This window comes from Alnus glutinosa, chromosome 3 (genome assembly GCF_958979055.1).
Source record: "Alnus glutinosa chromosome 3, dhAlnGlut1.1, whole genome shotgun sequence".
Lineage (NCBI taxonomy): Eukaryota > Viridiplantae > Streptophyta > Magnoliopsida > Fagales > Betulaceae > Alnus > Alnus glutinosa.
Genome location: NC_084888.1, coordinates 6,919,738 through 6,933,584, shown reverse-complemented (window position 1 = coordinate 6,933,584; position 13,847 = coordinate 6,919,738). Strand labels below are relative to the sequence as shown.

The following is a 13,847-nucleotide window of genomic DNA, read 5'->3' as shown; positions in this document are numbered from 1 at the left end:
GTCGGTGCCGATGAAGCTAGGTTCCGGTGCTGTCAGAGGCCAAGGGTTGCCAGCAGGCCTCCTCCCTCCCCAAGGCAGCCACTCCTACCCTCCCCCCTTTTTTAACATTTTTTTTTTAAATAAAAAATAATTTTATAATTTTATAATATAATAAAAGTGAGAAGTGATTGTTACACTCATGGTGTACAACTCCAGCACTCACACCAAATACAAGAAAGTGGGATCCACACACTGGGCCTCACTTTCTTGTGTCTAGTGTGAGTGCACAAGTTGTGCAGGTGAAATGTAATAATCATTTTCTAATAAAAATATAATATTTTAAGATGATGTGGCAAAAATGCTGACGTGACACTAACATAGGTTACGAAAATAGATGAAAAATTCACGGAATAACTAATTTCAAATTCAGAAAAAACTAAATCCAACGTTAAAAAAAAAACAAAAACAAAAAACAAAAAAAGAAGTGATGAATTTTTCAAAATAAGCACGCCAACTTGGAGATTTATTATCTATTTACTCTTCTTTCTTTCTTTTTCTAAAAGAAAAAAGTACGAAATTAACGAATAAATTAAGAACAGATCACACGGTGAATGAATATTGGAGACTCACCATTGATTATTAATGATTAATGAGAAAAGACTTATATCTCACTAGTTTGGTAGAAATTAAAGGCTAGTAATTTTCATTGATTAATCCAAAGAACTGGTATTAATACATCAATTTATATAACTCATGACTAGCTACCTGCTTATTCAAGATAACGATAAACTAAAAGGATTACAAACCGGAAATGATCATAAAGATAACTCGATGGAACAGTCGTCTTAAGAACAGATCATATCGAGCGCTTCATTCTCTTCCACGGTAGTTGGTAACGTAAAGAAGAGTAAATAAACACGACAGTTGACACTTGACACCCAGCCAAATGCATGCCGAAAATAAGAAGATAACTGACATACAGATCGAAACACTAATGCAGGTAGTTGCTAACACGAGCTGAGTACTCCGTCAAAGAGTTCAAACATAGGCCTTAATAATTGCACTATAGTTAGTCAATTTGTCATAAAACCTATTCCAAACCATAACACCCCCGTATTTTGGAGAAAGCTCAATGTCAGGTAACTCCTGATTAAAGACTACTTTGGGCTCGACGTAGCCACTCTTAGCTGCCTCGGGGGCTGCAGGTAATCCCACAAATATTTCAGTAGCTGGAATAGTTGTCCATTCTTTGAAAGAATCCTTCAGGTTGTCGGCGTTGTACACATACTCACACCTATCGTCGTTGTAAAATTTGACCCAAACGTAGTCAAACACCACAGTGTTTAGTGCTTCTTCTAGATAAGGGTCTGGAAAATGACAATTTGGAGCTGCTGTTAAGTAGACCTTCCTGTTGTTCATCAGTTTGTCAAACCCTATCAGGGCCTTTGCGAGCTCGTCCCAATGCTCGGTTGTCCCTCCCTCAATATCAAAGTCAATGCCATCTAGGACCGCATCACCTAATGGACGGCAGTAAGATTGGCCCCCAAGAAAATGGTGCCATAAGTAGTCTGCAACACTCCTGCGCGTAACATCAATATATATGAACACTAATTCCTTAGCTTTCACTCGATCACAAACCATTGACATAATTAAACCAACTAGCCTTTAAAAAACACGTGAGAATTACATGCTCTAAAATAAAAATAAAAAAAATCTATTCTCACATATTAAAGAATATTTATGTCACTTTTCTTATATTTCATATGCTAAAAAACATATGTCAGTTAGTAAGAAATTCTATCTTGTCCTGGCGGAAACAGGAAGGAAGGAAAGGGCAAAAAAACCAAGCTTTTCTAGTTTCATATATATTTGAAATATAATGTCAATATATAAGCTAGGTAGGTTATAATGAAAGCAATGTTTGTCTGGCGTCATCAACCGAGGAAAGGCCGTAGTTGCCACCAGGGCCTCCAATAGAAAGCAGCACTTTGATACCCTTGTCTTGGCAGCTTTAATGTCGTTGCTTAAACCGGTGCATCCAGTAATGTTAGTTGGGTCACAATGGCCGGTTAGGTTGATCAAGGGGGTCTGACCATTGCCAAATGTAGATAGGAAAGCTATGTTCACAATAACATAATTGCCAGTGGCGCAAGCTTCAGGCAAGGTGCCCTCTGTTACATTCTGGCCCCAGTACACCGTGATATTGCCCGTTTTTGAGCCATTGATCAGGACAATATTGAGCAAAAGGAAGAACAACACAAATGGGATTTGTAATTGCCTAGCCATTTCTAGTGCGCTTTGCTTAATTACTTGCCGCTTGGCTTGAGAATCAATGGTGAAGGAACATCTATTTATAGGCACATGTGGGAAAGACCAAAAGACAAATTATTAACTAAGCCCAGTCAATACATTTGGAAGAAGATTCCCTCAAAATTCTGGCATTCACTATTCTATTTAAATATTTTTTCTCCAACAATTATATGGGAAGGGAGAATCATATTCTTTTTTTTTTTTTGTTATTATTATTTATATTTATTCATTGTTAAGCTCGATTTCTATAGTCTTCGACAAATTTGAGGCATAAGGCAACAAGTTTAAATGACGTTATTTTTTATATTTAAATGTTAATTAAACTAAATATATTTTAATATTTATATTATTTTTTTTTATTTAATATGTCAATTAGAGCACTTTCTTTCGTTTGTAAAATGTATTTTAAAACTTTATATATATATAACTTATTAGATACAGAATGATTTATCAATTGTTTCAAAGTCATGAAATAATAAGATTTAAAGAGAAATAAAGAGAAAAATGGTAATGAGTTATATAAAGATTGATTTGTTAGAATATAATGCAGAAACAATTGTTGGATATTGAAGACTCACCAAGGGTGTAATTCCACTACTAAAAAAACCCAGTTTCTAGACGGTTTTAAACCGTCCAGAAATTGGAAAAAACCGTCTGGAAAAGGGTCCAGACGGTTTTTTATGGACGGTTTAAAACCGTCCATGAAAATGCGTCGGCATTTAAAATTGCGGACGGTTTTTTACAAACCGTCCAGAAACTATTGCGGACGGTTTTATCCAAACCGTCCGTAAATAATTACAGACGGTTTTGTATCAAACCGTCTGTAATTAATTACAGACGGTTTGGATAAAACCGTCTGTAATTATTTACGGACGGTTTGGGCCCAAACCGTCCGTAAAATTCCAGACGGTTAGGGCCCAAACCGTCCGTAAAATTACAGACGGTTTGAGCCCAAACCGTCTGCAATTCAGATTGTACAAACCAAAAAAATTCTGGACGGTTTGGGCCCAAACCGTCCAGAATTTTTTTTTTAATTTTTTTTCCCCATACATATATTTAATTTCTGAAAAAAAAATCCCTAATACAACAAAATATCAAATCCATTTCCAAAATCCTAAATTCATCTCCAAAGTCAATACAAATTCAAATCCAAAAATATTTGGAAATTTTAACTATTTACAACAACAGTCAAAATAAATACATACTTAAAATGAAAAAAACATAAAACCTAAATTCCATACATCATTAATTATAATCATCAATGTATGCAAGCCGACCCAAAGGAAAATCCGGTTTACGACATTGTGTGCATCTTCTTCATTTATGCTTTTATGTGTTCGCTGCAATAAGTATACAAATCCCAAATTGTTAGTTAGGTAAGAATCATCTTTATGAAGCTAAAATTAACATGTTACAAGGTGAAAATTAACTGCCTAGATTAACATTCATCCTCAATCATAATACAACTTATAATATGAAACTAATTAGAAAACAATTTTTGCAATCAGATACAAGTTTCTAAATGTTTGAGACAAACAAGAACAAGAGAACGAAGTGAACTAGCCATCTACTCGGAGGGCTGAGAGGTTGAAGAAAAAAGGATAGGTTAATAGCTAAAAACCCATGCATTACTTCTTTTTTTCCTATTCGTTTAAAAAAAAAAACAAGCATTTCATCACAGGTTTAGGCATGTTGTATCTGTGGTAGATGGTTGATTAGATTTATACCATAGTGGGTACAGTTTTATACTTTGAATTCAAAAGTTGTATTACATCGTGTACAGTGAAAGCATACATGGGTATTGGAACTTTCCTGGGTCTGACTCCCTAAACATGCAACTCTTTTTTCTTTTTTGTTTCTGGCAAGATAAGAGTTGCAAGTCTTTAATTACGAAGGTTATAAAAATAAAAATAAAAATTCCCGGGAAATACAAGGAAAAACCAAAAATACAAAGAGCAATACTTCCTACAACCACCTCAAACTAACAAATACAATACCAATGAAATGCATTAATTGATAGTCTTATAGGGACTTCAACCCTTGTTTCCTTCATCATGGAAGGCTAAGAAATTGCTAACTATCAAATCAAAAAGTAATAATCTCATGTATCACTACTCACAAACAGAAGATCAAGATCTCCTTCACAGCTTCTGTGAAAAAATATATATATATTCTTTTTCTTATTTGGGTTTCACTCACCATTTTTTTTTTCCTACTTATTATTTGTTTCAATCACCTGGTCTCAATTTTAATAGACCTAAAATAAGAAAGTTTACTTGAAATTTGTAACTTTTAATTTGTTAGAACAGTTTTCAGTCTAGTAAATTTAAAAAATTAACACTTCATACATTTCTATTTACTTTTGAGAGATTTTTTGTCATATCATACTAGGCAACCACAACGATGAAAAATGACTCATGACCATAAATAGTTTAAAAATAAACCAAGTCCAATAAATTTGAAAGTAACACAAAATAAATCAAGTTCAACTCACCTTCTTGGTTGTTTCCCATTGATGATTGTTTCTCTGCCATAATCATTGCGACCATACGTTTGACGGCTGCCAGCTCTTCTTGTTGCGCTTCATACTTGTTGTTTTGCTCTTGCAGTTTGATGTTTGTCGTTTCGTACAAATTCTTCAAACGTTCCATCTCAGCAGCCATCTCTACTTCTTTGGGAGTAGGCGCACTAGAGATCGATCCTTGTCCGGAGGTACTGTAAGAGCTTGATTTCCCGGGAGTTGGCCCTAGCCCCAAGCCACGCACACGACCGGAATGTTCTCGTCCTAGCACTTGTGCACATGCATCATTCTGCGACCAACGGACTGACCCCTGTGAACACACTCGTTCTGTAGGCGACTGATTCTCGATAATCTCTCTCATCTTCGCCTGCACATAATGTCCAAGGGTGAAAACGTCCGTAATAGAACTAATTTAAATTACATATTTACCACTTACGATAGCTTCCCCAGCCGCTGCATTCACAGGGTTTCTATCTTTCTTGGTATGCGAGACAATGAACATATCATCTCGATTCGGTGTTTCTCCCATGTCTTCCTCCTGCATTAATATCCTTAACATTATCAGTTACAAGCTTATTATCTTACTACAATACGTACATGCCGTAAACGTTTATCTACTATACGTACCATTTCTCGTGCAACTTGTGCGATACTCTTCGATCCCAGAGTGTGAAGAAATACATTTTGGGCACGGCTTGTCTTGGCCTTCAACGCTCTCTCATACAATATAAAATATACAATATGCAGCATGCAAAAACGACATGCTTAAAGAATTAAAAAATGATTGAACTATAAGTAAATCCTTCTGGACACACCATGTATTTAGATTCTATTTAATAGTTTAACCATATTCATACATACAATTATTATGTTGTTTCGGTGGCCGGTACATCAGTACGTGCACAATCAAAGTCATCAAAACCAACGTCCCCCGTCACGTTGACGTTGAAAGGCTCATGCTCATGATAACTATCAGCCTCGGCCCCGTCATCACTTTCACCACTGCCAACATCGTACACATTTCTTGGTTTTGTCCTTACAGCAACAGCCCAATTTGGATTTTTGGGATTCTCGACATAATACACTTGCGATACTTGACTAGGTAGTACAAACGGATCATCAGTGATTCGCGCACCTGTGTGTATTAGGTTCTTGAAATTTACCAAATCGAATCCATATTCGTCCTTTTTGTATCCCTTATTCGGTTGAATGTCGGCCCAATCGCACTTGAAAAGGACATACCGCGTCAAGTCGTAGTATGTAACCTCGATTATTTGAGTTAGCCTACCATAGTAGGTGGGACCATCTTCAGTGGTGACACACAATCCACTGTTTTGACTTTTTTTCTCTTCGTCGACATCCAGGGTGCGGTACAACACGCCGTTAACCATATACCGCTTACATTCGACAGCATCGAGCATTGGGCCTTTGGCATGACTAACAAGTTTCTCTCCTAATGTCATCCTCTCCGCCTCGGTCAACTTATCAACCTGTGATTTAGACACCTTATTTAAAAATCAAAGTTTCATGATGCTGTTATAGGTAAATAATTATTCAAACCAACAATTTTCTTACGTATGACTTGTACCAACTACAGAATTGGTCTCGTTGTTGCTTCAGCAACGGTTGATGCGAGGTACGTTCCCTATTGTTTTGTTCCATTAACGACTCCATGTGCATCCTATACGTCAACAACATATGATGTTGGTTACTTTTCATCGTATTTAGCAACTAACAATATCTAACAATAATGTGACTCACGTGCGAAATTGGAGGAAATCATCAGAGTTGAATAAAATATATCGGTGTACTTGCTCCAACGTGCAAGTATCAAGTTTAAACCAATTGGTCGCCCCTCTTGATTCATCTTGGTATCTTGGGGTCTTATTGTGAACCGTTGGCGCGTTGACTAAATACCGAGAACAAAATGTCAACAATTCGTCTACAATGTAACCCTCTGCAATAGACCCTTCGGGTGCTCCCTTATTACGAACACTACGTTTATATCTACCAAGGAACCTACATTAAAGTTAGACCATGAGACTGCCATATAAGAACAAACCTTAATTTAACAAAATTTTAACATTACCTCTCAACAGGATACATCCACCTGTAGTGTACCGGTCCACCCAGTTTGCATTCACGTACTAAATGTATGCTTACGTGCACCATAGATGTAAAAAAATCCGGAGGGAATATTCGTTCCAATTTGCACAATATTATAGGAATTTGATTTTCAAGACGATCCAGATCTTCCACCCGCAGTGTTTTTGAACAAATATCCCTAAAGAACCCACATAGCTCGATTAAAGGCCTCACAACATCATCCGATAAGGTTCCTCGAAGTGCAATTGGCATGAGTTGTTGCATGATTATGTGATTGTCATGACTCTTCAAACCCCCAACAGTACATTCCTTGAGCTTCACACCACGTGACACATTTGAAGAATATCCATCTGGCACTCTAACATCATGTAATACTTGCAGAAAGTCAGTCTTCTCTTTTTTCGTCATTGTGAAACAAGCTGCAGGCAAAAGTGTTTTGCCGTTTTCCGCGGTAAATGGATGAAGTTCTGGTCTCAATTTCATCTTATGCAAGTCTTGACGTGCTTCTCTGTTGTCTTTGGTTTTACCACTCATGTTCAATAGCGTGCCAAGTATGTTATCAACGATGTTTTTTTCTGTATGCATCACATCAATGTTATGGCGTAGTAACTGATCTTTCCAATACGGCAAATCGTATAGTATACTTCGCCTCTTCCAATCAACTTCTCCAGGCGGTAGCTTCTGTCCGGTCCTTGCCCGATTGACAACACATTCTAATTGTCGGATGATCTCATCGCCATTCGGCACATTGGGAGGACTACCCATTTCCTGCGCACCATTGAATCGTCTCTTATTTCTTCTCCATGGATGATCAAGAGGCAACCATCGCCTATGTCCCATAAAGCAGAACTTTTTACCATAAGTTAGCCACGTTGATTGTGTTTCATGCATACAACAAGGACATGCTTTTCGTCCATGTGTACTCCAACCTGACAAATCACCATATGCCGGGAAGTCATTTATCGTCCACATCAAGGCCGAACGCATTGTAAAATATTTCCTCGAGGTTACATCAAAAGTCTGTACCCCTACTTCCCATAGTTTTTTCAACTCACTTACAAGGGGAGCTAGGTACACATCTATATTCTGTCCTGGTGCACTCGGACCAGGGAGAATCAAGGTTAACATAAAATACGGCTACTTCATACACATCCAAGGAGGTAAATTGTAAGGTACTAATATTACTGGCCAAGTACTGTGACTAGAGGACATGTTCCCAAAAGGATTGAAGCCATCTGACGCTAAACCTAGCCGGACATTTCGCGGGTCTGATGCGAATATTGGGTAACGTGAATCGAATGCCTTCCATGCTTCTCCATCGGCCGGATGCCTCAACACACCGTCTTTTGTACGGCCTTGAGCGTGCCACTTCATATGTGGCGACGTATGATGTGACATAAATAACCTCCGCAGCCTTGGTATTAGAGGAAACCAACGCAACACTTTGACCGGCTTCTTTTTCGAACATTTTATCGACCCATCTTCATTAATTAAGTTATCCTTCCACCTGGACTCATTGCAGAATGTACATTTGTCTAATTTTTCATCTTCCTTCCAAAACAACATACAGCCATTGCGACAAGCCGATATCTTCTCATACTCAAGGCCTAAATCCTTCAAGTATTTTTTTGCCTCGTATGTGTCTTTAGGCAGCAAACTTGCATCTGGATGCATTAGTTCATTAATGAATTCAAGCAACATGGAGAACGATGTATTGCTCCAACCAACCATACACTTAATACTAAATAGGCGCACAATAGCTCCCAATTTGCTATGTTTTGTATTTCCATGGAGTGGCGTATCGGCATCCTTTAGAAATCTTCTAACTTATTCGGCACCCTGTTAGAGTCTTCAATTTCAACATCCACGGGCTCAGCTTCGGCTTCGACTTCATCTCGCACTTGAGACCCACCGGCTTCTACACAGATATCGTGCATCACGAAAACATCATTAAGCATGTCTTGCATCCCACTAGACCCCCCATGTAGTGGAATGCCATCCACTTGAAGCCTCCTAGGAGCTTCATGTATTGTCTCGCTCTGAACAGGAGGGACAAGTGATTTCCCATGCATTATCCACTCAGTGTAACCCTCAATAATCCCAGTACCTGATGTTAAATGAGTAAATACGACTTCACTGGACCATGATTTGCCCAACAAACACTTCTTACAGGGGCACACAATGACATCTTTTCTACTCTCATGTTCACGTGCAAATTTCACAAATTCCATAACCCCGCGAATATACTCTCGCGAACTTCGCGGCAACTTCATCCAACTCTTGTCCATCTTCCTAACTACACCATATAAAGAAGAAAAAGATATTGAAAACTGAATTTTATGTTAATAAGTTTGAATTATTCATTCTAGAAGATAAATAAATAAGTTGGAACTTGTTTTTTCTTTTCTTTTCTTTTCAATTTTTTTTTTAATGCACAATAGTCACGGCGCCGTTCAAAAAATGGGGAAACAAGATCAGTAATAGAGGAAGGAGGAAGGCTGCAGTCTTCAAAATACAGCCATAGATTTAGTAAACCCTAAAGTTTCTAGTGCTTGAAACAGACAGAAGTAAACCCAAAGAGGTGACCCAATTCTAGTTAAACGGATCAAAAGTAACCCCATGTCTAGGGAAACAAGATCCTCTCACAGTTAAGATATTGTTTTGTTGCATCTAATCATGTACATAATGCTAATTTTAATAGAGAAAGGGTTAACAAACAAATCCTATATTTTATTCCATTCCATAATGTTAACATGGTAGTCTCAACTAACTCTTGAATCAGTCTCTGTTAAAAAATAAATAAAAAATCAAGAGTTGATTAAGACTGCTAAGTCAGCATTATAGGATAATTGTAGTTTCAACAGTCCTTAGTCCACAATGCACTAAGGACTGTTGAAACTGGTTTAGAGCAAATAAAGAGAAAGAAAGAGGAAGTAGATGGAAAGAATCAAATCCAAAGTAGGGCTGTAGAGAATATTCTCTGCTATAGTTTTGTTTTATCAGAAAAACCTGCCTTACAATATTCAGAACTGATTTATATACTCAACATCTCATATAATTATCTCCCAATTCCAAGATTCTCTAGAGACAACTTTCGTAATAAATGCTTCTATTTTCACAAACAAGCAGTCAAAAGTCAGTTAAGACTTAATTGACTTACATAAAGACTCTTGACTGTCTAAAATTCAGCACAAGCTACAAAATAAAATACTTAATACCATAGCTGCCCCAAAAGTAGATTAATTAATAATTTGTCAGAACTTTTTAAGAAATACTAAGACACCCATAAACATGAAATCAAAGCTTGTTGGCTGCATCACATTGCAAATGCTACAAGTAGTATTTTTAATCTCCTATGAAGATATAACTTCAATTCACTACTTCTTTTGAATTATTTAAATTTCATCTGATATGAATTTTCATGCATTTGCACATTTTTATAACTCGTGGTTTGATTTTTCAATGTCATGTTTTCTCTTTGTATGAATCTAGTGTAGATTTTCCAGCAAAATACCAAGATTGGTCAGTCACTGACCCATTGTAACTTTTCCATGCGCCAATTACGAAGACAGAATCAAACCCTAAGGTATAGCTTTTTGAACCTTCCTTTCTATTTGTAGTTCCTTTCTCTCTCCATATGTGTTTTTTCTTTTCTTCCCCCAAATTTCTTCTGGAAGTTTTGTACAAGTTTAAAAGGAGAGGTTGGAATAAAATTTTCCTTGTTGCCCAAAACCAAAGCTCTTGCAGTAGTTGGCAGAACCTTTTACTTGCTTTAATACTGTTGTTAAATATGTAAGAGCTGCATTATATGAATTTGTGAAAATTAAGTTATATTTATTGTTGTTTGTTTTGTATGGCAGTATCACGGGACTAGGCATATATGTGATGGGTTATATTATTTAGTGCATGGAACTTCAGAATGCTGTTATGAGTGTTTCCCCATAGAAAGTTTTTCTGACTAGGATGAATGGATAAATCCATGTGTGTTTTCATGTCTACCAGCATGCATCAGTTGTCATCTCTTGCAAATGCTTGATATTTTTTAATGCATTCTATAATTAAACTTTTAAGCTTTGCTTTTGTAGCACATTATTGCCTTCCACGTAATTTTATCTGCATATAGGTGTTAATGTAGATCAAATTTAAAGTTAGAAATTGTTGTTTGTTTAAGTATAATACATTTGCTATGTTGTTTTGGATTGTGCAGACTTTCCTTCTTTTGCAATAATCACATGAGAAATTAGAGGTTGGGAAGCTATCTGAACATGCTTCAGTAATGAACAATTTCTGAATTAAGGGAAGGAGAAAGCTGCCTAATTTTTTGGAACCACAGATTTTTCAACAAACAGAAAATCTCCAAATCAATTCAACACAAACAGAAAACCCAGGATTTAACACAGAAAAATCAATTCAACAAACAGAAAATCTCCTAATTGCCCAAACGGAAAAACAAAAAACCAACAAAATAAAAATACAAATAACCAATCAAACCTTTAATCTGGGCGTGGGCGGGCGTACGTCGGGAAAACGGGCGTGGGCTAGCTGAGACGCGTCGGAGCGTCGCCGGAGAAGATGATGTAGGGCCCAGCCGGGGTCGACTTCTAGAGAGATGGCGCCGGAGAAGACGATTCAGGGCCAGCCGGCGGGAAAAGAGAGGGAAATATCGAGAGGGACCTAGGGGGGAACTGAGCTAGAGAGAGAGAGAGAGAGAGAGAGAGAGAGTGCCGGAGAAGCGGAGGAAGAAGCTATGGCAGCCGGCTGGGTGTGTGTGAGAGAGAGAGCATGGATCGAGAGAGAGCATGAACTGAGCTAGCTAGGGATTTCTACAATTAGAAATTAGGTCTAGACGGTTTTAGAAAAACCGTCCGGAATTAGAAAATTCCAGACGATTTTTATAAAACCGTCTTTCTATTTAAAGACGGTTTTGATATAACCGTCTGGAATTTTCTAATTCCAGACGGTTTAGAAAAACCGTCGGTAATTATAAAATTACAGACGGTTTAGAAAAATCGTCTGTGTTTTGCGGACGGTTTAAAAAAACCGTCTGTGTTTTACGGACGGTTTAAAAAAACCGTCTGTGTTTTACGGACGGTTTAAAAAAACCGTCCGTAAATTTATTTTTCAGACGGTTTAGTAAAAAAAACGTCCACGATATTTTTTTTTATAGACGGTTTTGAAAACCGTCTATGAAAAAACCGTCTATAAAATCCGGTTTTTTAGTAGTGTTCTATCTATTATGCACAACGCAAATAATGACAATTTATACACTTTAAAGACTTTTATATTTTTCTAAACATTCAATTCAAATAAGCGTTGGATAAAAATTTATGCATGTTAGACTAATTTTATGAATGTAAAAATAAGGCTTCTAAAAATAATAAATAAGTGAGATTTTTCAAGAATTTCTTGATTTTTTTTTTTTTTTTGAATGTGAATAATGAGACTTTCAATTTATAATTACTTAATTAAAAACTATTTATTAAATTTTTATCATATTAGTTTTAAAATTTGTTTTGAAAATAACTTTTATTGTACAATTATTAAGTGGGGACCTTAATTAAAGAGTATTTATTAACTTTTTACCATATTAGAGCCTTATAATGTTCTTTTAGCCTTAATTTTTAATCTAATATATATATTAGACAAAAAAAAAAAAACGTGGTCTTGATAATGACCAAAAGGTTTTTTTTGGAATAAGTCTTTTCCCTACGTATCTTTGCATCAATTCAAAACAGATCTCCATCACGGTCACGGGGGTCTTGCTCAAGATCTTATCTTTGCATTATTTTTTTGATTTAATCTGTTTATTATGTATCTATAAATAAAAAAGAAAAAAGAAAAAAAGAAAAAAAGAAAAAAAGATCTTCCCTACGCCCGGCAAATCACATTAATATCTTTTTAATAATTTTTTTATATCATATCAACTACTTTTTAACAATTTTTCTTTTTTTTTTTTTTTACTTTTTCATACAAAAACTTTAAATTGTATCTTTACCTTATATCAATCACATCAATCATTTTTTATTACTATAAAATAATAATAATAATAATAAAAGTTAAATATCCCATAGGTACTTGTGGTTAAGGCCGATATCAAAAATCACCCTTTTCAAAAGGTATTATAAGTAGTACATGTCATTAATGAAAAAATCACTTGGTACTTCTGTCTATATTTCGTTAATTTTTTTTTTTTTACGATCGTCCACATCACCACGCTTGAAATGTTGATACCAATCGCGATTGCCACATATTGAAGCCAACTCAAATTATTATCCTACATAGGGGTGGCCGCTTGCCCCTTTTGTTTGGCCTAGAGGTGGCTCGGCCAACCTTCATTTTTTTTTTTTTTTGGCCTTTTGTGGTGGTTGAACCCAATGGTCACGGGGTGGGTTCCGTCATCCCAAGGGCAAGGGCCAACCGTCATTTTTTTTTTTCCTTTGGCCTTTTGGGGTGGCCAAAACCCATCCCAAGACAAACAACCACCCCGAAAAGTTCAAACCACCCTAGGCAATAACCGCAACCGTCTTTTTATCTCGAGGTCGTCTTATTCAACTATAAATAAACACATATATATTGTAAACAATTAAGTTTATGAGCACAATGTAGCCCTAAGGGTCATTCTGAGTGGTGGATGTATGTATCTAACACCGAACATCCACAATTCTTTGTCTCTCTTTTATCTCTCTTACTTCCACTATTATTCTCCATAAAATGGTTTACCCACAAACTTCATCATAACCTTTGTTTCTAATCTTTAGAATTTTCTATCATAGCTATTGTGACAACCCATTTTCTATTTTTATACAAATCATTTGCTTAAACATTAATCTCTTAAAATGCAAATGGATCCTCACAGTGGCACGACGATGTGTCACAAAGCCAACATATGGTACATACCCCATAATATGTACCTGGTAAATCAAAGTACAAC

At 36.4% G+C, this 13,847-nt stretch overlaps 1 pseudogene; it reads right to left on the bottom strand.

The window, feature by feature from the left end:
• Window positions 1-861: 861 nt before the first annotated feature.
• LOC133862267 (acidic endochitinase-like) lies at window positions 862-2,265 on the bottom strand (annotated as a pseudogene).
• Window positions 2,266-13,847: the final 11,582 nt, after the last annotated feature.